Below are 21,333 nucleotides of genomic sequence, written 5' to 3' on the forward strand. Positions count from 1 at the left end.
GTTTGCTTACTAACTGACTGATTCATTAAACTGAGCTTCTGCCTTGGTGCTGAAACCCAGTCACCACCAGTCTGGGGACTCAGTCCCTATTCTGATCCCTGTTGGATACCTTCCTAATATTGTAGCTTTTCTTGGACACAGGGCCCTCCATTTCTCACTCCTGGAAATTCACACACAGACCTTAATTCCTGTTCTTGAGCATGCCACTGCAATCTTTTGGTTCTTGGATCACCAAAACCACCTTTCTCTGGCTCCACCTTCGCTCTGACTTTGTGACTTGCTTTGCAGCAGCCTGCATAGAAACTCCTGAGGGCTATTTTTGCCTGGACTATCACTTTGATGAGTGTAATGTGTACACCCAGATGTCTTTTGCTTATCAATTATGCACAGTAATTGATAAGCAAAATCACCTGTTTTTATAAAAATATAATGGTTTACATGCTACCACAGCCTATTCCATTCACATATGAAATCTGTGACTATCTAAATTATATCAGGGTTCCATGAAATAATCTGTCAAATGCAAAAAAGAGATAGGCAAAATAAATGTTAATTTTCCAAACAGACAATTAAATCACCTCAAAACTCCTCATTAAAGTTGTGTGTGTGTGTGTGTGTGTGTGTGTGTGTGTGTCTCTGTGTGTGGTTTTTGTTTAAGTCAGTTGAACTGTCTCTACCCTTTATATTTCTTTCCAGTTGAAATAACAGGTCAGTCAACACATTTCCTCATATTGAAAGTTTCAATCTTAAGCTCTTGATTCATCTTACTTTTCATAAAGTCAAACAATCTAATTTGTTGTGGTTTAGTTGCTAAGTCATGTCCAACTGTTTTGCAACCCTGTGGACTGTAGCCCACCAGGCTCATCTGTCACGGGATTTCCCAGGCAAGAATACTGAAGTGGGTTGCCATTTCCCTCTCCAGGGCATCTTTCTGACCCAGGGATTGAACCCATATCCACTGGATTGGCAGATGGTCTTTCCCACTGAGCCATCAGGGAAGCCCCAATCAAATGGACTAAAACAAGTCAGAGTTTGGGGAATTCCTTTTTTAAAATTCACCAATGGCTCCATTTGTCATGGAATCTGTAGACCCAAGTGTCTTGGCCTTGATACTAAAAACTTACCTCTAAGACAACATCCCAACCAAAAACCCAACCTCTGCCAGCTCACTGCCTACAATCACTAAGATGAATAATTAGAAAAGTCCCCTGGAGCTCGGGAAAAATCAGAGAAATCTGTAACCTTCACAAAATAATGGACAACATTGTCATCAGTTTTTCAAAATTCTTTCTGATTCACTGAGGAATGAATTGTTTTAATAGCATTTTCCCTTGCTAAGAGGAAAATGACTCATGGCTTCAAAGACGAGCTGATGCCAAGGCCGAGTCAGAGCAGTGCTTTCAGTTTATCTACCTCAATGCTCTTCAACCAGTTGTTTGGAAAATCTGCCTAATCTTCCTCAAAGGTCCACATTAGCAGAAGGATCTCGAGGTCATGTTTGTCCATATCATGCCACATCCTACAGCCAGCAATGGCCGAGCAGTAAAGTCCTCAGAGGAAAGGCTGATGCTCATTTCATAACGTTTTGTGTGAAGAGGGAGATGAAACACTCAAGGGAAAATATTTCCTTCTAACAGTGCTGCACCACATGAGAAAATAAAGGAGATGAAATTTAATTTTTAAGGATAACAGAATATTAAAGCAGCTTTCTTTCTATCTTCAACTTCCAGATCTAATTGAGTCACAAAGCATTAGAACTGGGTCATTTTAGTTAGGTCGGCTCTCCCATTACCTTTGTCTAAAAGTCCAGGGGAAGTAAACTATGTATTGAGTTCTCATGTAATTATAGTAAAATATGATAATTATATTTAAATTTATCTCCATGGCTGATGAATGCAGAAAGTCCGGAGGAGAAAGATGGATGTAATGCAGAAGTCATTTGATTGCTTTTAATTGCCTTATTGCTTCCACGTGTAGTAGACCATAGTAGTAGACTGCAAATTGTTCACTGGGCTGGGTTGAGGGGATATTCTGAAGCATTTAACTGTGGCTCCCCATGACACACAAAGCACAGGAATGGAACAACCACGATTGAAGATTCTTTGTACAGAGTTTCCAATGGTATTATATCATATATTTTAAAATACTTTCAAAATGGCCATTAAGAGTATCAAAATTTTGAAATTCACCTACTGCTTGATCCTGGGCCTTTGCCCTTGAAAACAGGCACCCTGGCTTTCTGTGTGGAATCATGGGGATCAGAGGCAACTCCCTAACTAGTAGTTGATAGTTCCTCTCCAAAGAAAATGATTTGAAGGCTGAAACAAATGAATAACACCAAATCTCTCAACTTAAACAGGAACAGGAAATTACTGATACTTTTTTGGTTCTCTAAAGACAGAAGCAAAAAGGTAGGGTCAGGACTTGAGTTTCTCTGTATTCCACGCTTTCTCTCATTGCTCCAAAAGAAAATCCTCTTAGAAGTGGAAAAAATAACTAGGACAAGTTCAGAGATGATTAAAAGACTGAAATTAATTAAAAGAATAGAACTGTGAGGAAATAATAAAAGCACTGGTCCAATAAGAGCAGAGTAGCCATATGTATTGAAGAATATGAATGGAAAAGAGAAAAAACATTATGCTTAAGAATGGCATAACAAAAAAAGGTGAGATTTATCCAAAATAGCAATAGTTAAGTTAGTGAACTCTGCTAAATTCTGTAGAAACACTATCACTTTTAACCCTCACAACAACCTGGAGAGGTAGATATTGGCTCCACTTTATAAAAGAGGAAATAAAGACGACATGCAGAGGTAAAGTAGTTTACCCACACAGCTGGTAATTAGCATAGCTGGAATTCAAACCCAGATTGTTTGAAGGCAGAGCCTACACTTGCAATCGAAACACCATATTGCCTGTTGGTCTCACTTTTTTTTTAAAACCAACAAGCTATATGAATATCCACCACCTGTCTCAAAATTTTTCATAAAATGCACAGTAATACATTATTTGTGTTTGGTTATGAATTTGGACAAGGTAGAGCATTAATCTGAAAAGGCGGGGTAGTGTAATGGTTAGAATTGATCTAAAGTCAGACCGAAGGGTTTCAGTTCCCAGGTCTGATCTGCCCCTTGTTATCTATGTGACTTTAGGTGAGTTACTTGACCTCTCTGTGCCTCTTCTTCATCCATGGTAAAATGAGGGTATTAATAATCCCTCCCCATGGCTTTGGTATGAGAACTGAGTTGTTATTGGTAAAGTGATAGAGACAGTGGCTGGCACATAATAAGCACCAAAATGTTTTAGTTAAATAGATTTTTTAAATCTGAATAGGTTAAGGCAAAAAGTGTTTAAACTTTAGTGTGGATTGGCCACATGTTAAGCAACAGCTTAGCAATCAGTACTAACACTTTATAGCCCATGTCTGCCCTCTGCTAATTTTTTAACCAGAAATTTGATCTAAAAAGCCAACTTCATCTTAAAAAAAAAAAAAAAAAAAAAAAAAAAAACTTCTGTAAAGGAATTCAGATATATTTCAGTTGGTGCTCAAATATCAGCACTCGGTCCTTTTCCTCCTCTCACCAGCATTTTCTTCTCTGTTTGCCTCTATTCTCAGGTTGGTTCTGTCTGTGTGATTGTTTTCAGTACCCACAGGTCTCCCTTATGATCCTGCAGCTAAAAATCCCAATGAAAAAAAGATTCTCATTACTGATATTTTCAACCAAATCCAGAACTGACTCTCATTGGCCTGAAGTGGGTCACATGGTGATCCTGGAACCAATCACTGTGCACTGTGGCTGAGGGACTGAACGTGCTGATTGGTCTCACACATACTGTGTGAAGGGCTTCCCGGTGGTAAAGAATCGGCCTGCCAATGCATGAGATGCAAGAGCTGTGGGTTCTATCCCTGGTTTAGGAAGGTCCCCTCGAGGAAGAAATGGCAAATGGCAACCCTTCTAGTATTCTTGCCTTGGAAATCCCATGGACAGAGGAGCAGTCCATGGGGTTGCAAAGAGTCAGACACGACTGATCACACACACATATACATACCACATGAATGGAAGGTGGGAGAACGCTTATATCTTAAGGAAAATGAAGGTGTGGTTATGAGAAGATGTGATAATCAACACTAGAGAGGCAAAATAATAAATCTCCACCATAATAGGCAATAATAATTTTGTGCCACAAAGGTTGCATTGGGAAATAAAAACTTTGTTTACCTATTTTTTTTTGTCTGTGCCATGCTCAGCATGTGGGGGTCTGAGTTCCCCAACTAGGGATCGATCCTGTGCCCTGGCCGTGAAAGCACTGAGTCCTAATCATTGGACCTCCAGGAGATTCCCATTGTTTATGGATTTTGAAATAGTGACAGACTCTTTACACTGAAGTTAAGAAACTTGAATGATTTTGTCCCTATGGCATTCTTTGCCTGTTCAGAAGAAAGATGCCTTTCATAAACAGAAATGAATTAATATTTATTTTCACTTTTTTTTAACTATTTACAATTTTATTTTTAAACTCCATTAACCTTGTTCCTTTCAGTTCTCTTATAAAGACAAATGAATAATAAACTCAAGGAAAGCATGAAAAGTCCAACAGACCTTTTGAAAGAGCAAAAAGTTCTTGGTTTTATTTTTTAATATAATTTACCATGATGACTCCTAGAAAAGTATCTCTAAAGGTTATATTCCTTTCCAACCTTCCTGCCTCAGAGTAAGATCACAGCTCATTCTGTCCTGTACTTTTTCTTTAAATTAATGCTCTCTTTCTACTCAAATGAACACATTAAATGCATCCAGAAAAACTGGCATTAGAATGAATAGACAAAGAGATTTTAATGTCAAAATTCGTGTAAGAGAAATGCTGCTATTTTGTTACCCTCTTAAAATCATCTAAGGAACAGTGATCAAAAGTGGGTTTTGGTTTCTTTCCATGAAATCTTAGTATAGTTTAGCAGAAGCACAAGATATAAGTGGTATTTGGAAACCCCCTGTATTCTATAATGTGGTTAATGTTGTCATACTGTCTTATCTAGGAATTTTTCTGTGCCCCTCTAAAGTGTCAGTCGTCACATTTTAAAATGTTTATCTTGTACAGCTGTTTGCTTCATCCTTTTCCTAAGTCAGTGGAATGATATTTCTAAAGAGTTACTTTAGATAAGATTTGGCATTGACATTACTTGAAAAAATGTAGGCCATTTTACAAGCCACAGTGAATTCCTCACAGCACGAAACCACCATGACATATTAGCTTTGTGTGATGATAACCTTGGAGCCCATGAAATGTACTAAATATTAATCTGCTCACACTGTCCTGGCTCCCTACGGAGCCTGCATTCCCGCACGCACACATCTTATTCTCAAGTGAGGTGTAAGAATTGTTGAGCTCAGAGGTGTCAGTCCCCCAGCTCTGACATGTGTGTGTTATCTCCCCTACCAGGCATCTTTCCACAGGCAGGGAAGAACAAATAATGTTGATACGTTTCTATGAATAGAGAGAAAGCTCACATCCAAATTCCCCAAACCTCGTGCAATTCTGTGGGTGATTTAACCAAGTCCAGTTTCCAGTTCCAAATCTTGGGTGCGGTGGGGGAGAGGAGCTCATTAGCCCTCCTTTTAAAAAGCCTATAATAGTTTAACAGCTTGCTCAGCCGTAATATCTGTCCTTCCATGCCTTCCACGTGTCTTGCAACCCTCAGAAAACATCTCATCTAGTAAATCCTAACTTTCTGGAGAGATGAAAAGACCAGAGTAGGAAAGATGTTCATGTGGCCTGTAGTTTAGAGAAAGTAAATGTTAGAATGAAATCCTGCCTCACTTCTCTGTATTCTTATTCAGATACGGAAGTCCTCAGGTCACTAGTAAACTCTTCAGCAGGAGCACAGAAATAACGGTGACTCTGAAATTCTATTGCCATGATCTCAAAAGAAGCATTCTTATATGAATGGAAGGCTAAGATGCATCTGCTGCTGCTAAGCCACTTCAGTCGTGTCCGACTCTGTGCGACCCCATAGATAGCAGCCCACCAGGCTCCCCTGTCCCTGGGATTCTCCAGGCAAAAACACTGGAGTGGGCTGCCATTTCCTTCTCCAATGCAGGAAAGTGAAAAGTGAAAGTGAAGTCGCTCAGTCGTGTCTGACTCTTAGCGACCCCATGGACTGCAGCCTACCAGGCTCCTCTGCCCATGGGATTTCCCAGGCAGGAGTACTGGAGTGGGGTGCCATTGCCTTCTCCGAAGATGCGTCAAAATCATTCTAATAAAGAATCAGTATAGATTGGCCCTTTTGCACCACACAAGTAATACCTTTAGGACTGCTATGTGATAAACAAACATCAGTGTGCCAATGAGATGTCAGTGACAAACTTGAAGCCAAGGCCACTTAGAGAAAAAAAATTGACAAGGATAAAGGCTGTGGGAAGTGAGGAAGAAAGAGAAGGGAAGGGAGTTGAAAAGAAGAGAATGAAAGGAAAGGAAAAGAAGTGAAAGAAAAAAGGGAGGAGATAAAAGACTATAAATGTAGGCTGCGTGGAAGTGTCCTTGACAGACTAAACAAGCAACTGTTCACAGAGGGAGAGAATGCCTAACCCTTATAGGCAGGAAATGTGACATAGTTCTTGGACCTCTGTGTAGATGCAGGAGCCAGAGATTTATTTCTCTAGGCCAAATCTAAGTATTGTACATTTTTTCCACTGCCACATTACAATTCACAACACCACCAACAAAATAAACTCACACTTTCTTATCTTCCTTCCTGAATAGAAAGGAATACCTTCCTGAAAAGCTCAGTTCAAAAACATTAGGTGGGGTGTCATCAAGCCAGTAGTTCATGGGGGCTGTGTGTAGGAGCAGAGGCTGCAGTGGCCTGGCAAGGAGTAAAAACCTAAATGCTTGCTGCTGCTGCTGCTGCTAAGGTGCTTCAGTCATGTCCAACTCTGTGCAACCTCACAGACTGCAGCCCACTAGGCTCCTCTGTCCCTGGGGTTCTCCAGGCAAGAATACTGGAGTGGGTTGCCATTTCCTTCTCCAATGCATGCATGCATGCTAAGTCGTTCAGTCGTGTCTGACTCTGTGTGACCCTATGGACAGGAGCCCACCAGGCTCCTCTGTCCATGGGATTCTTTAGGCAAAAATACCGGAGTGGGTTGCCATTTCCTTCTCCCCAAATGCTTGGTGAGGATGGTATTTATACATGGTGTCACTGTTGCTAGGCATTGGGCCAGGAGATTGATTACATATATGGGTGCTGATCAAATAAGTAGATATATTTGAACTGTAAGAATGGTGGGGATCAGCATCTTCACTGCCTAGGACAAGCTAGAATGAATCCTGTGATGTTGGATTGAATTTAGGAGGACCAGTCTAAACACATAGATTCCAGATGTTAGATAGGCAGGTAGACATGTAAGTAGATAAATAGATAGATATGGATATTTTGGTAACCTGCTTCAGAAACAGCCTCCAGGACTTTTGAATCCAGTTATTCATACCTTTGTGAAGTCCTCTCTTTTACTGAATAAGGTTCACTTGTGTCAATAATGTTCAAGAAATGAAAGAGTGAGACTTTTGAGGCTAGGTCATAAAAGACATCTGGGCTTCCTCCATCTGGGGAAAGCCAGCCACCACACTAAGGTGACACTCAATGACATGAGGAAAAAAGACCTCCTGCCAACAACTGGTCCCAGTTTGCCAAACATGTGAGTAAGCCACCTTGTCAGTATGTTTTCCAGTCCTTGTCAGGCCTTAAGTCCTGGCCAGCATCTTGACTGCAACCTCATGAGAGGGACAGAGCCAGGATCACCCAGCTAAACCCCTTCTGAATTCTGGACTAGACTGTGAAGTAATAAATATCCATCGTTAAGCTACTATGTTAGTTATGTAGCAACATATACAATACACATATAGAGAGCACCTACTCACATATATATCCTAATCCTTTCCATTGATAGTATCTGGGTACAATGACACTTTGAAACTAGTGAGCATACCAGATGCCCAGATCTCAGTTTCTAAACACAGTTCTCCAATAAAAGAAGCCAATGTTCCTTGGAGAGATGGCTGACTTTAGGGCTAAAGCCAGGAAAAATTAAAGATGAGTCTGAATATTTTATTAGTAAGGAAATGGTCAATTATAGAAGTCATCCTGAAAGGGCTCCCACTGGCCTCTCTAAGGAACGTATAAGTTTATACTGATACAAATAAGTAAGTGAAAAAAAAATTGGAAGAATAAATTCTTTACCATAAAATGCCAACCAATAAATGCAGGAGAAATGGTCTAATTAGAAAATAACCAATTCGCAACCATCATAGTAATAATGAATTCAGCCATGAAACATCAGTAGATACTAAAATTAGTGAGTACAAGTTTGATGAAGAATGAAATGTTTACATGGTTTCAACTATCCACAAAATGCTTATTCATTGCAATGAAGAAAAGAATGGCTTTGCAAAGGAGAAATTTGGCAGACACCACCTAAACAACCCCCCTGGTGGCTCAGACGGTAAAGCATCTGCCTACAATGTAGGAGACCTGGGTTCAGTCCCTGGGTCAGGAATATGTCTTGGAGAAGGAAATGGCAACCCACTCCAGTATTCTTGCCTGGAAAATCCCACGGAGGGAGGAGCCTGGTAGACTACAGTCCACAGGGTCTCAAAGAGTCAGATACAACTGAGCGACTCACTTTCACTTTCACCTAAACAAATTATTAAAATTAATGTCAATATTATGGGGATAAATTGAAAACATGTACCATGTAATTGGATGCAATAAGAAGAACACAAAATCATTATGATGGTATTCCAGCCCTAGAGGAAGCATAACTTGCATCTAATCCTTGGGGGACATTAGATAAACTTGAGACAGTTTATAAATTAACTCAAAAAATGTCAAACCCATGAAAGTAAAAAAAAAAAAAAAAAAACAACCTGAGGAATCGTTCCTGATTTTAAGGGGACTACAGAGATGAAATACTTATGTATAACATGTGACCCTGGGTTAAATTCTTTTTACTGTAGGAGACATTTTGGGACAAATAGCAAAACTTGAATAATATTTGTGATATAGGTGGTAACAATATATCAACATTAATTTCCTGTCTTCAGTGGTGTTACTGTTGTTAGGCAGAAAAATGTATTTATTTGTTAAAAATACACATTAAAGTGTTTGAAGATTATAAGTCATCTTGTCAACCACTTGCTCAAATTGTTCAGAATGAAAAAACTCTTCAAATTATTCTTGCTCCTTTTTGTAGGTTTTCAATTATTTTGAAAGAAAAGGGAAAAAAAGAAATATACCACAGATCTGAAAATTATATCTCTCATTTGGCAGAGAATATAAAGGCAGTTCAGAGACACAGAATACTAAATAGAAATACACAGAAAGGGCATACATCATACACGGATAAAGTGCCAACAATAACAGCAGCATGAAAGAGAAAGTAGGAATATGAAGAGTAAGTTCAAATAGAGATGTCCACTGAATTACTTAGTGTCCCAAGAGGAAACAGATGGTGGTCAAAATAGAGTAATTCAATGAAGGTTTATTTACAAAGAAACACTTTCAAGGATATGGACTTGGGTCATCAAACATCCAAGACTTCGTAATAATAGCCTAATGCCTAAGCTATTAAGAGGGAGGGAGTAGCACAGGAAACCAGGGGAAGAGTCATGCCTGCTGCCTTGAGAGAATCCATGACTGCTGGAGAGACACAGCTGGCTGGAGGAGACCTTGCAGGAAGGGTACCAGGGCCTCCCTCCCCTTTCTCTGCCTCCAATCTACTCCCAGCACTTTCCATTAGCAAGACTCAACCAGAAACCCCATGGGAAGCCCCTGGTCTGTCTGGACAGAAGGCAAGGTATAGAAGAGTTGAGAGTGAGGCCAATGGCGGTCAGTGGAAGAGATCTGGCCAGCCTATCTTAAATATATGAAATTAAGACCAGCAATATTTAGCTCTGTAGAAGTAACAATCAATAAAGGCTGCATTTAAAATCTTTGATAAAATTTCAGAGAGACAGAAAATTCTTTGAAATTGTAAGTAAAACAACCACTCCAGTATAATTAGGTGGGTCATCCAAACAAGGGACACAGAAATCATTAGATCATTCAACACTGTACAGAGAAGTATGATTGAAAGAGAAGAGAATCTGGAAAGCAACAGGAAGGAACTATGAGCCATGTTTCCTTTAAGCACAACTGCCCACAAGGTTTACCAGCTCCCTACTGAGAAGAATTGAAAGTAAATGTCAAAATTGTTTGCAGACACAATTTTGCCTGAATTACCCATTGGTAGGAGAAGGCAATGGCACCCCACTCCAGTACTTTTGCCTGGAAAATGCTATGGATGGAGGTGCCTGGTAGGCTGCGGTCCATGGCGTTGCTGGGAGTCGGATACAACTGAGCAACTTCACTTTCACTTTTCACTTTCATGCATTGGAGAAGGAAATGGCAACCTACTTCAGTGTTCTTGCCTGGAGAATCCCAGGGATCGGGGAGCCTGGTGGGCTGCCGTCTATGGGGTCGCACAGAGTTGGACACGACTGAAGTGACTTAGCAGCAGCAGCAAACTGCATAGAGTTCTCATACCTTTGTGTAGATGCAATCCTTTCCATTTAATCTTTTTGTTGCTGTATAAAGTTCAAAAGTCAAAACCTCTCCAGGTATGTAAATCTGAATGGAGTAAATCTCATATATAAATTACAGTCAATAGGTGTTTTTTTTTTTTAAACCCCAAATTGACAGGTAAAGGTAAAGGACTTTAAAGGACAGGTAAAGGACTGTTCTCAAAAATGAAGTCTTAACAAGGTTTCTTCCTGGCTGATTGCGCCAAACACTCTTAAAAAAAATTTTTTTTTTATTTGGAAGATAATTGCTTTACAATGTTGTGTTAGTTTCTGCTGTACAATAATGTGGATCAGCCATATGTATACTTACATCCCCTCCTTCTTGAGCCTCCCTCCTAACCTCTGCCCATTCCACCCCTCTAGGTCATCACACAAACCTTCTGCACTGTAAAGTGCAGACAGGTGCAGAGAACGAGGACAGTTTGCAATCAGATAAGTCTGTCTCATAGGGGTTTCCTCAAATTTAAAAAAGCTTTTAATGCAAATAAATCAAAGAGGAAAAAAATATTTTTTGATAATAGTAACTTTGGCCTTTATGGTCATCTTAAAAGAGACTTTACAACCATTATGTATCTTTTTATAATATTTTTATTTTCATAGCAACACTGTAGAATACTCAGTCTATATAAGCCCAAATTTATATGAAGAAATTAACTAAAGTGTCCATAGCTAGTAAGTAGCACAAAGTGAAAGTGAAGTCACTCAGTCGTGTCTGACTCTTTGCGACCCCATGGACTGTAGCCTATCAGGCTCCTCAGTCCACGGAATTTTCCAGGCAAGAGTACTGGAGTGGTTGTCATTTCCTTCTCCATGGGATCTTCCCAACCCAGGGATCGAACCAGGGTCTCCTGCATTGTAGGCAGACGCTTTACCGTCTGAGCCACCAGGGAAGCAAAGTAGCAGAGACAGGATTCAAATTCAAATTTTTTTGAATACAAATCTAGTAACTTTCCCATTATATGAAGTGAAGTGAAAGTGTTAGTTGCTCAGTCCTGTCTGACTCTTTGGGACCCCATGGACTGTAGCCTGCCAGGCTCCTCTGTCCATGAGATTTCCCAGGCAAGAATACTGGAGCTGGATGCCGTGCCCTGCTCCAGGGGGTCTTCCCAAGCCAGGGATTGAATCCAAGTCTCCCGCATTGCAGGCAGATGCTTTAGCATCTGAGCCAGCGGGGAAGCCCTTCCCCTTATCTAATTCTACCTAAACTTAAACCCAGAAGTACAATCACGCCACTTCACCTATTTTCTATGATCACTTTAAGATCCACTGTTCTGTCACCATAATGAAGAAAGAATTGTCCTCCAGTTAAATTGAACCCAGGAGGCAGGAAGAGAGAAAATGAGAAAGAAAGGGAAGGAATATAAAAGTCTGTATTTGAAGGACTTTCTGCTAAAATTCACTTGCAGAAAGTGTTACTTTGAAAGCAAGGCTAACAGCCACTGGTGGTTTTTCTTCATATTCTTGACTATAACTCCATCCCATGAATGGCTACTGGCTGGAATACTATTCAGGTAACCATCAGAAAATTCAGTTCTACTGCTTGGGAACATCATTGCTAATAAAAGATAGAGATTTACTGGGGAAAACAGTAGTAACACAAGCCAAAAGTCAGGCATTTGTTGAATCCCTGGCATTAATCAAACAAAGATGAGAAAGTATGATATCAATGAGAATGGAATGAAATATATTTCAGCGATAAACAGCCACCCACTTCCTACTCAAAACTAGGATTAATTTTGTGCTCTCACTGCATGTCTATTGCAATTTGTCTGGGTCTCTGCTTCAAGTCATCCTCTCTGGGATCCACGCTAGGGAAGCAAACTCTGTCTGGAACACTGCTGGTCCTCGCAGCAGATGAAAAGCAAGTGCACAACAAATTGCACACTGCTCTTAAAGAGTCCATCCAAAAGAAATACATAACCTTCTCTTCACATTTCATTCCCCAAAGCAATGAATATCCAAAGTTCATGACCACTGTAACTCCAGGGAAATAAGGAAGTACAAATCTGCTGGGAAAAAGAACCAGAAATATTTGTTGAACAGAACTAATGACTAGCAGACACTTTCCTGCCAAGACCTTGCTGTCTAACTTCCATAGCAGCTCCCAGGGTCAGGGACAATTAGGGCTTACCAACTATTCCGTGTGCATCCTGGTGTTTCTCAGCCTCCTTGGCAATTATTTTAGAGCAGGGTGATGAGTTAAGGCAAACAGGCCATTGAGTAGAAGTGATATTTTTGACTTCTTGGCCTATGGAGCTAAGACTGGTGGGCCACCCCATCCTTCTTTTCCTGTGCTAGAGAAATCTCAAAAGCCAAGTGTTACTGGTAGTGCTTGTGTGTTAGGGAACGTCCCTGGTGGCTCCATGGTAAAGAATCTGCCTACAATGCGGGAGACCTGGGTTTGAGCCCTGGGTCACGTAGTTACAAGATATTAGAACCTCCATTAGCCTGGTTTCCTGGATGACAGTGTAGAGGAAAATTCCCCTCATCCCCTGCCTATAATTCTCTCTGGACATAGACAAATAAGATGAACCCTTGGTTGTTAAAGCACTGATTTCAACATATTTATTGTGGTAGCTAGCATACAGTTCAATTCAGTCGCTCAGTCGTGTCCAACTCTTTTCGACCCCATGAACCGCAACATGCCAGGTCTCCCTGTCCATCACCATCTCCCGGAGTTCACTCAGACTCACGTCCATCGAGTCCGTGATGCCATCCAGCCATCTCATCCTCTGTCGTCCCCTTCTCCTCCTGCCCCCAATCCCTCCCAGCATCAGAGTCTTTTCCAATGAGTCAACTCTTCACATGAGGTGGCCAAAGTACTGGAGTTTCAGTTTTAGCATCATTCCTTCCAAAGAAATCCCAGGGCTGATCTCCTTCAGAATGGACTGGTTGGATCTCCTTGCAGTCCAAGGGACTCTCAAGAGTCTTCTCCAACACCACAGTTCAAAAGCATCAATTCTTCTGCACTCAGCTTTCTTTATAGTCCAACTCTCACATCCATACATGACCACTGGAAAAACCATAGCCTTGACTAAATGGACCTTTGTTGGCAAAGTAATGTCTCTGCTTTTCAATATGCTATCTAGGTTAATCATCCCAATAAAGAAACTAACCCCTGAAAGCGGGGTGTTGGAGTAACAAAACCTAACATATGTGAATTTGCTTAGTAGGTGATGAACAGCAAGGAAACTGATATCAGAGGCTGGAAAGATAATGGTATGTGTTTTGCAGTGATAAAATATTTGGTGTAACTGCCATGTGCAGTAACTTGGAAGTCAGCTCACATTAATATTCAGCCAGAAGTTTCAGAGTGAAACAATGGAAAATAGATCATTAGTGCTATGTATTGGTGACTTTTGTTGCATTTAGCAGGCATTACCAAGGAGAAATGAATTTCAGGAAAAAAAAAAAAAAAAAACAAAACTGACCATTTGAAAGCAGGCTGGAAGGAAATCGTAGAAAAAGACCAGAAATTCAAGTCCTTTCAGGTTGGAAAGTCATCTTCTACATCTCAAAAGTAAGAAACAGGGCTTATAAAAGCGTTGAGTAACAAACGCACAATTAAAATTCCTAATTGGTCAAAGTGCTCCTAGGCCAAGTCAGATTAAAGGTGTGTTCTTCCCATTTAAACTTAATAGCCTTAAAGTGATCTAGATGAAACATGGTTTAGGGTTGAAGAAGCATAGAAATAAAGCAGATCTGAGAACTAGGTTTCAGAAGAGGAAGGTTACTGGTATATGAAATAGATCAGAAACCTTCTCCTCTTAGGGGAATAAACTGTCAGAGAAACAAGAACTTTAACCAAAAAAGCATTTGACTTAAAACCTCAAAGCTTCCTTGATAAGAATGGGTTGAGAAAGCTATTCGGCCCCCAAGGAGGTAATACCCACCCAATGCTCACTTCAGATCCACCAAAGAATAAAGAGAAAAAGACACATCCTGTGAAGACCTACAGAAAAAGAGATTCCTCTTGAGAGCAGAATCACAGCCCAGTGAATTAAGGGAGCTCTTTCATCCAGGGTATTCTCGGTGTCTACTCAGCGGGATTTCAGTAGTTCCATAGCCCACTGCCTGCTATCTGTCTCCATGCCCCACTCTCTGAATCAGTGTGTCCCTTTTCTCCCATTGTTATCTATTAGAGGGTAGGGAGAGGGGAGAAAACCAGTCTTTGAAGTTCCTAAGTCTCCAAACAAGAGGAGACACATCTGGACCTGACGAAGACTTCACTGTAATGAAATTCACTCTATCACGGCTGCAGTGATACAGAGAAAGAGCAAAATTCTCCTTCAAATTTTAACTGTTTTGAGCACTTACATTACTAGAATTTAAAACATTTATGTTTTGACTTTTAATAATTTTGTTGGATCAAATTTAGATGTGGTAGAGAACCAAAGAGGAATATCCCTGGTTTCTCTGATCAAGAGTAAGAGAAATTTTATATAGCAATAAAAGCTGATATTTTGGATCATAGACTGCTGCTAGTAATAATACAGGCAAGTAGCAGGTAATAGGAAACTCGATGAATTGAGGTTCCTTTGGCTCCATATGACCACAACCCAGCAAAAATTAACTTAAGCAAAAAAAGAAGTGAATTGACTCCTGATTAGGAAACATACTGAGATAGGTCATGAACTTAGTCAAGAAGCCACAGAAACCAGTCATTCAGAGACTGGATTGGGGCCTCATTGCCACCACAATGTTTGTCTCCATCCCATTCTTATTTCTGTTGTGCTCTGCTTCACTTTGCTCGTTGGCTTCTATTTTCTGCTCCTTGCAAGGTCTCTCCATGCATTGGAGGGAACAGCTACTGACAGTCTAGGTCCATATCCTTAAGGTTTACTAAGTGAAAGGAAGTGATTCCTCCCCAGCTCAAAGGTTATGGGAAGAATTCTGATTGACCTGATTTGACTGATATACAGACCCTTGGAAAGAACTGTCCAGGTAGGTATGGTGCTATGATTGTCTCAGCCTGAGTCACATGCTCAAATATACCTGGAAAAGTAGAGGACAGGAATGCCATGATCCATCTGTATACCAGGACCACGTAAAAAAGGAGAGGAATCCCCACAGAGAAAGGAAATTCTGTAGCTATAAAAAGGAAAATGGAAAAGATGAGTGGGCAGGAATAAAAGCTACTAGATTCCTCTAAGATAACTTAAATACCAAGAGTGAAGTTCCCCATGGTATATATCTAGAAAGTATGCCTACCAAGAGGCACGGACACCTCCAGGGCACATCCGACTTTGGTCAGTTCTAGCGGTTGCCCTGTGTCCCTGTCAATTTCCTCACTGCTGTTCACTCCCATTCTTCAGTGGAATACACAGATCTCCTGGGACAAGTACTATGATTATAGTGATGTTCTGCCTCCTTCTCTTTCAGGCTTGGGAGTGACCCAAGATTAAGTTCACATGCTCTCTTCAGCACTAAAACCCACAATATTTACATAAGCCTCACATACATTATGATTAAATGACTAACTGCTTTCTAATTACCAAATACTTTCTAATACCTCCACCAGCTTAATGTTTCTACAGTGCCACTTTGTGTTACCTCTTATTAAAAAAAAAAAAAATTCTACTTTCTCTAAACCTTACAATATAAACCACAAATCCCAGGCCTCCAAAGCACTCTATAATCTAAGACCTAAATATCTTTGCAGTCTGATCTTTTACAAGTCTTTTATTCATGTCTTCTTTCCATGCAAAACAGGCTATTACCTGTTTCTAGTGTACATATAATTTTTTCATCCTTCCTCATCCATTCATTTTTAAATTTTTACTCATTTATTTTATCTTTAGTTGCACGTTTTGCTGCATGCAGGATTTCTCTAGTTGGGGAGAGCAAGGGCTACTCTCCAGTTGTGGTGAGTGGGCTTTTCATTCACAAGCTGTAGAGCTTAGGCTCAGTAGCTGTGGCTCATGGGCTTGTGGCTCCATGGCAGGTGGAATCTTCCTGAACCAGGCATCAAATCTGTGTTGGCTACATTGGCAGACAGATTTTTATCCCCTGCACCACCAGCAAAGCCCTTCATTCATTTTTGAACCAACATATATTGATTGCTTTCTTGTCTGCCAGGTACTGTGATAAGTACCAGTGGTGCAAAGATGAATGAAACCTGAACCCTGTCTTCAACGGAGTCACTCTAACTGTAGAAGAAACACATGTTATAAATTATTATAATAATCTGTGAACCATGTCAAAAGTGAGTTAGGAGGGAATTGCTAGACCAAGCCACTGTATGGAGAATTAAGAAAAGTTTCCCCTTGGGGATATTTAATCTGGGACTTAAAAGATGCGTGCGTGCACACTAAGTCACTGCAGTCGGGTCCGACTCTGTTTGACCTTATGGACCATAGCCCACCAGGCTCCTTTGTCCATGGGATTCTCCAGGCAATAGGTGTACGTTTATTCAGTGGAGGAATAAGAAAGAGAATTCTAGGACAGGAAGAAGGCATCCAAGAATCTAGCAATACGAAGACAGGCGGCTTGTTCGGGGGAATACAAGCTGAGTAGAAGCTTCCTTAATTAATGTTCACTAAAACAACACTTCATGGGAAATAGATGGGGAAACAGTGGAAACAGTGTCAGACTTTATTTTGGGGAGCTCCCAAATCACTGCAGATGGTGACTGCAGCCATGAAATTAAAAGATGCTTACTCCTTGGAAGAAAAGTTATGACCAACCTAGATAGCATATTCAAAAGCAGAGACATTACTTTGCTGACTAAGGTCTGTCTAGTCAAGACTGTGGTTTTTCCTGTGGTCACGTATGGATGTGAGAGTTGGACTGTGAAGAAGGCTGAGTGCCGAAGAATTGATGCTTTGAACTGTGGTGTTGGAGAAGACTCTTGAGAGTCCCTTGGACTGCAAGGAGATCCAACCAGTCCATTCTGAAGGAGATCAGCCCTGGGATTTCTTTGGAAGGAATGATGCTAAAACTGAAACTCCAGTACTTTGGCCACCTTATGCGAAGAGTTGACTCATTGGAAAAGACTCTGATGCTGGGAGGGATTGGGGGCAGGAGGAGAAGGGGACGACAGAGGATGAGATGGCTGGATGGCATCACGGACTCGATGGACGTGAGTCTGAGTGAACTCTGGGAGTTGGTGATGGACAGGGAGGCCTGGTGTGCTGCGATTCATGGGGTCGCAAAGAGTCTGACACAACTGAGTGACTGAACTGAACTGAACTGAAAACAACACTAGAGATTAAATAATGCACTGATTTGCCTGTGTTGGCTGTGTTTGCACTGATTTTGCTGATGCATAGGACATGCTAAATGATTATAAATTAATATTAAACTCTTCTATTCACCCGTAGAATTCTATAGCTGCTGGCTGAGTTTGACATTTATTAAGAGTCAGTGGCCCCTTTTCCCAAATCTGTTATTATAATTACACAATTGAATTAAGTGTAATGTAAACCAGGGGTTTTCAATCTCACACTTGACATTTTGGGCCAACTAATTCTTTATGCTGGGAGACCATCATGTGCTCTCTAGGATATTTAGCAGCATCCCTGACCTCTTGCAGAAGATGCCAGGAGCACCCTCCCTTGAACTGTGAAAACCAAAAGTGTCTCCACTCATTGTTAAAATGTCCCCTGAAAGGTGCAAAGTCGTGAGTGGTAGAACTTGGTCAGATCATAAAGGACCTCATATGTGGACTTGTTTTCTAGACATGCAATGAGAAATACTTCATGGTTTCTAGGGGGAGAGTAACAGCAATGTATTTTCAGAGGATAGATTTCAAAAAGGTGAGACTGGAGACAGGAAGATCTACCAAGGAGGCAACTGCCATAGCGTAAGTGAGACATAACAAACGTGTCGATGAATACAGTGGCGGTAATGTTTAGAGGCAAGTTGAAGACAGAATTTTGCAGATAATCAGATACCATTCACTCTCACTAGGATTCCTCTCCATCTTCTTTTCCTACCTGTGCTTACAATTAAATCTAACCCAACTTCAAGGTTCAGTTCAAACTCATATCCCCAGGTCACCAAACAAAACATGTCCTCCATTGAAACCCATTGTTCTTTAGTCACTCAGTCATGTCCAGATCTTTGCAAGCCCATGAACAGCAGCATGGCAGGCTTCTGTTTCGTTCACTATCTCCTGGAGCTTGCTCAAACTCATATCCATTGAGTCGGTGATGCCATCCAACCGTCTCACCCTCTGTCGCCACTTTCTCTTCCTGCCCTCAATCTTTCCCAGCATCAGGGTCTTTTTTAATGAGTCAGTTCTTCGCATCAAGGGTGGCCAAAGTATTGGAGCTTCAGCTTCAGCACCGGTCCTTCTAATGAATATTCAGGGTTGATTTCCTTTAGGATTGACTAGTATGTTCTCATTGCTGTCCAAGGGACTCTTAACAGTCTTCTCCAACACCACAGTTCGAAAGCATCAATTTTTCAGTGCTCAGCCTTCTTTCTGGTCCAACTCTCACATCCATATATGAATACTGGAAAAACCATAGATTCGACTATACAGACATTTGTCGGCAAAGTGATTTTTTTTAAATAAGTTGTCTAGGTTTCTCATAACTTTTCTTCCAAGGAGCAAGTGTCTTTTAATTTCGTGGCTTCAGTCATCGTCCACAGAGATTTTGGAGCCCAAGAAAATAAAGTCATCCACTGTTTCCACTGTTTCCCCATCTATTTGCCACGAAGTGATGGGACCAGATGCCATGATCTTCGTTTTTTGAATGTTGTTTTAAGCCAGCTTTTTCACTCTCCTCTTTCACCTTCATCAAGAGGCTCTTTAATTCCTCCCCACTTTCTGCCATTAGGCCAGTGTCATCTGCATATCTGAGGTTATTGATATTTCTCTTGGCAATCTTCATTCCAGCCTGTGATTCATCCAGCCTGGCATTTTGCATGATGCTAAGGTTGCAAAGAGTTGGACACGACTGAAACAACTTAGCAGGCACACATGCACTCTGCATATAAGTTAAATAAGCAGGGTGACAATATACAGCCTTGATGTACTCCTTTCCCAATTTGGAACCAGTCCATTGTTCCATGTCTGGTTCCAATTGTTGCTTCTTGACCTGCATACAGGTTCCTTAGGAGGCAGGTGAAGTGGTCTGGTATACCTATCTCTAAGAATCTTCCACAGTTTGTTGTGATCCAACATTCAAAGACTTAAGCGTAGTCAATGAAGCAGAAGTAGATGTTTTTCTGAAATTTCCTTACTTTTTCTATGATCCAATGGATGTTAGCAATTTGATCTCTAGTTCCTCTGCCTTTTCTAAATCTAGCTTGTATATCTGGAAGTTCTTGGTTCACATACTGTTGAAGTCTCACTTGAAGGATATTGAACATTGCTAGCATGTGAGATGAGCGCAATTGTGTGGTAGTTTGAACATTCTTTGGTGTTGTTCTTCTTTGGGATTGGAATGAAAACTGACCTTTTCCAGTCCTATGGCCATTGCTAAGTTTTCCAAATTTGCTGGCATATTAAGTACAGCACTTTCACAGCATTATCTTTTAGGATTTGAAATAGCTCAGCTAGAATTCTATCACCTTCACTCACTTTGTTCATAATGATTCTTCCTAAGACTTCACACTCCAGGATGTCTGGTTCTAGGTGAGTGACCACACCATCATAGTTATCTTGGCCATTAAGACCTTTTTTATACGGTTCTTCTGTATATTCTTGCCACCTCTTCTTAATCTCTTCTGCTTCTGTTAGGTACTTACCATTTCTGTCCTTTATTGTGCCCATCTTTTCATGAAATTTTCCCTTGGTATCTCTAATTTTCTTGAAGAGATCTCTAGTTTTTCTCATTCTATCATTTTCTTCTGTTTCTCTGTATTGTTAACTTAAGAAGGCTTTCATATCTCTCCTTGCTATTTTCTGGAACTCTACATTCAAATGGGTATGGTGCTGTTGCTGCTTAGGTGTTTCAGTCATGTCCGATTCTGTGCGACCCTATGGACTGCAGGCTGTCAGGCTCCTCTGTCTATGGGATTCTCAAGGCAAGAGTACCAGAGTGGGTTGCCATGCCCTCCTCCAGCAGATCCTCCTGACCCAGGGATCGAATTCAAGTCTCCTGCATTACTGCAAGATTCTTTACTGCTGAGCCACCAGGAAAGCCTTCAGATGGGTATATCTTTCCCTTTCTCCTTTGCCTTTCACGTCTCTTCTTTTCTCAGCTATTTGTAAGGCCTCCTCTGACAACTATTTTGCCTTTTTGCATTTCTTTTTCTTGGGGATGGTTTGGTCATCACCTCCTGTACAATGTTACAAACCTCCATCCATAGTTCTTCAGGCACTCTGCTCATCTGATATAATCCCTTGAACCTGTTTGTCACTTCCACTGTGTAATCATATGGGATTTGATTTAGGTTATACCTGAATGGCCTAGTGGTTTTCCCTACTTTCTTCAATTTAAGTCTGAATTTTGTAAAAGGGAGCTCATGATCTGAGACACAGTCAGCTCCTGGTCTTGTTTTTGCCAGCTGTAAAGAGCTTCTCCATCTTTGGCTGCAAAGAATGTAACCAATCTGATTTTAGTATTAACCATCTGGTGATGTCCATGTGTAGAGTCATCTCCTGTGTTGTTGGAAGAGAGTGTTTGCTATGACCAGTGTGTTCCTTTGGCAAAACTCTGTTAGCCTTTATTTTAGCCTCTCTTCAGGCACCTTGTGATATTGTTAACTCAATGCCTAGATTATAAACTAGAGTTTAACTTTAGATTATAAAATCCTTAAATAC

At 40.7% G+C, this 21,333-nt stretch overlaps 1 non-coding gene across 1 annotated transcript; it reads right to left on the reverse strand.

Moving 5' to 3' along the window:
- Nucleotides 1-11,434: 11,434 nt before the first annotated feature.
- On the reverse strand, nucleotides 11,435-11,506 carry TRNAC-ACA. The gene has a single exon. It is a non-coding gene; the product is annotated as a tRNA-Cys (tRNA).
- Between the last annotated feature and the right edge of the window lie 9,827 nt (nucleotides 11,507-21,333).

This window comes from Oryx dammah, unplaced genomic scaffold (genome assembly GCF_014754425.2).
Source record: "Oryx dammah isolate SB20612 unplaced genomic scaffold, SCBI_Odam_1.1 HiC_scaffold_2, whole genome shotgun sequence".
In the NCBI taxonomy this organism is placed as follows: domain Eukaryota; kingdom Metazoa; phylum Chordata; class Mammalia; order Artiodactyla; family Bovidae; genus Oryx; species Oryx dammah.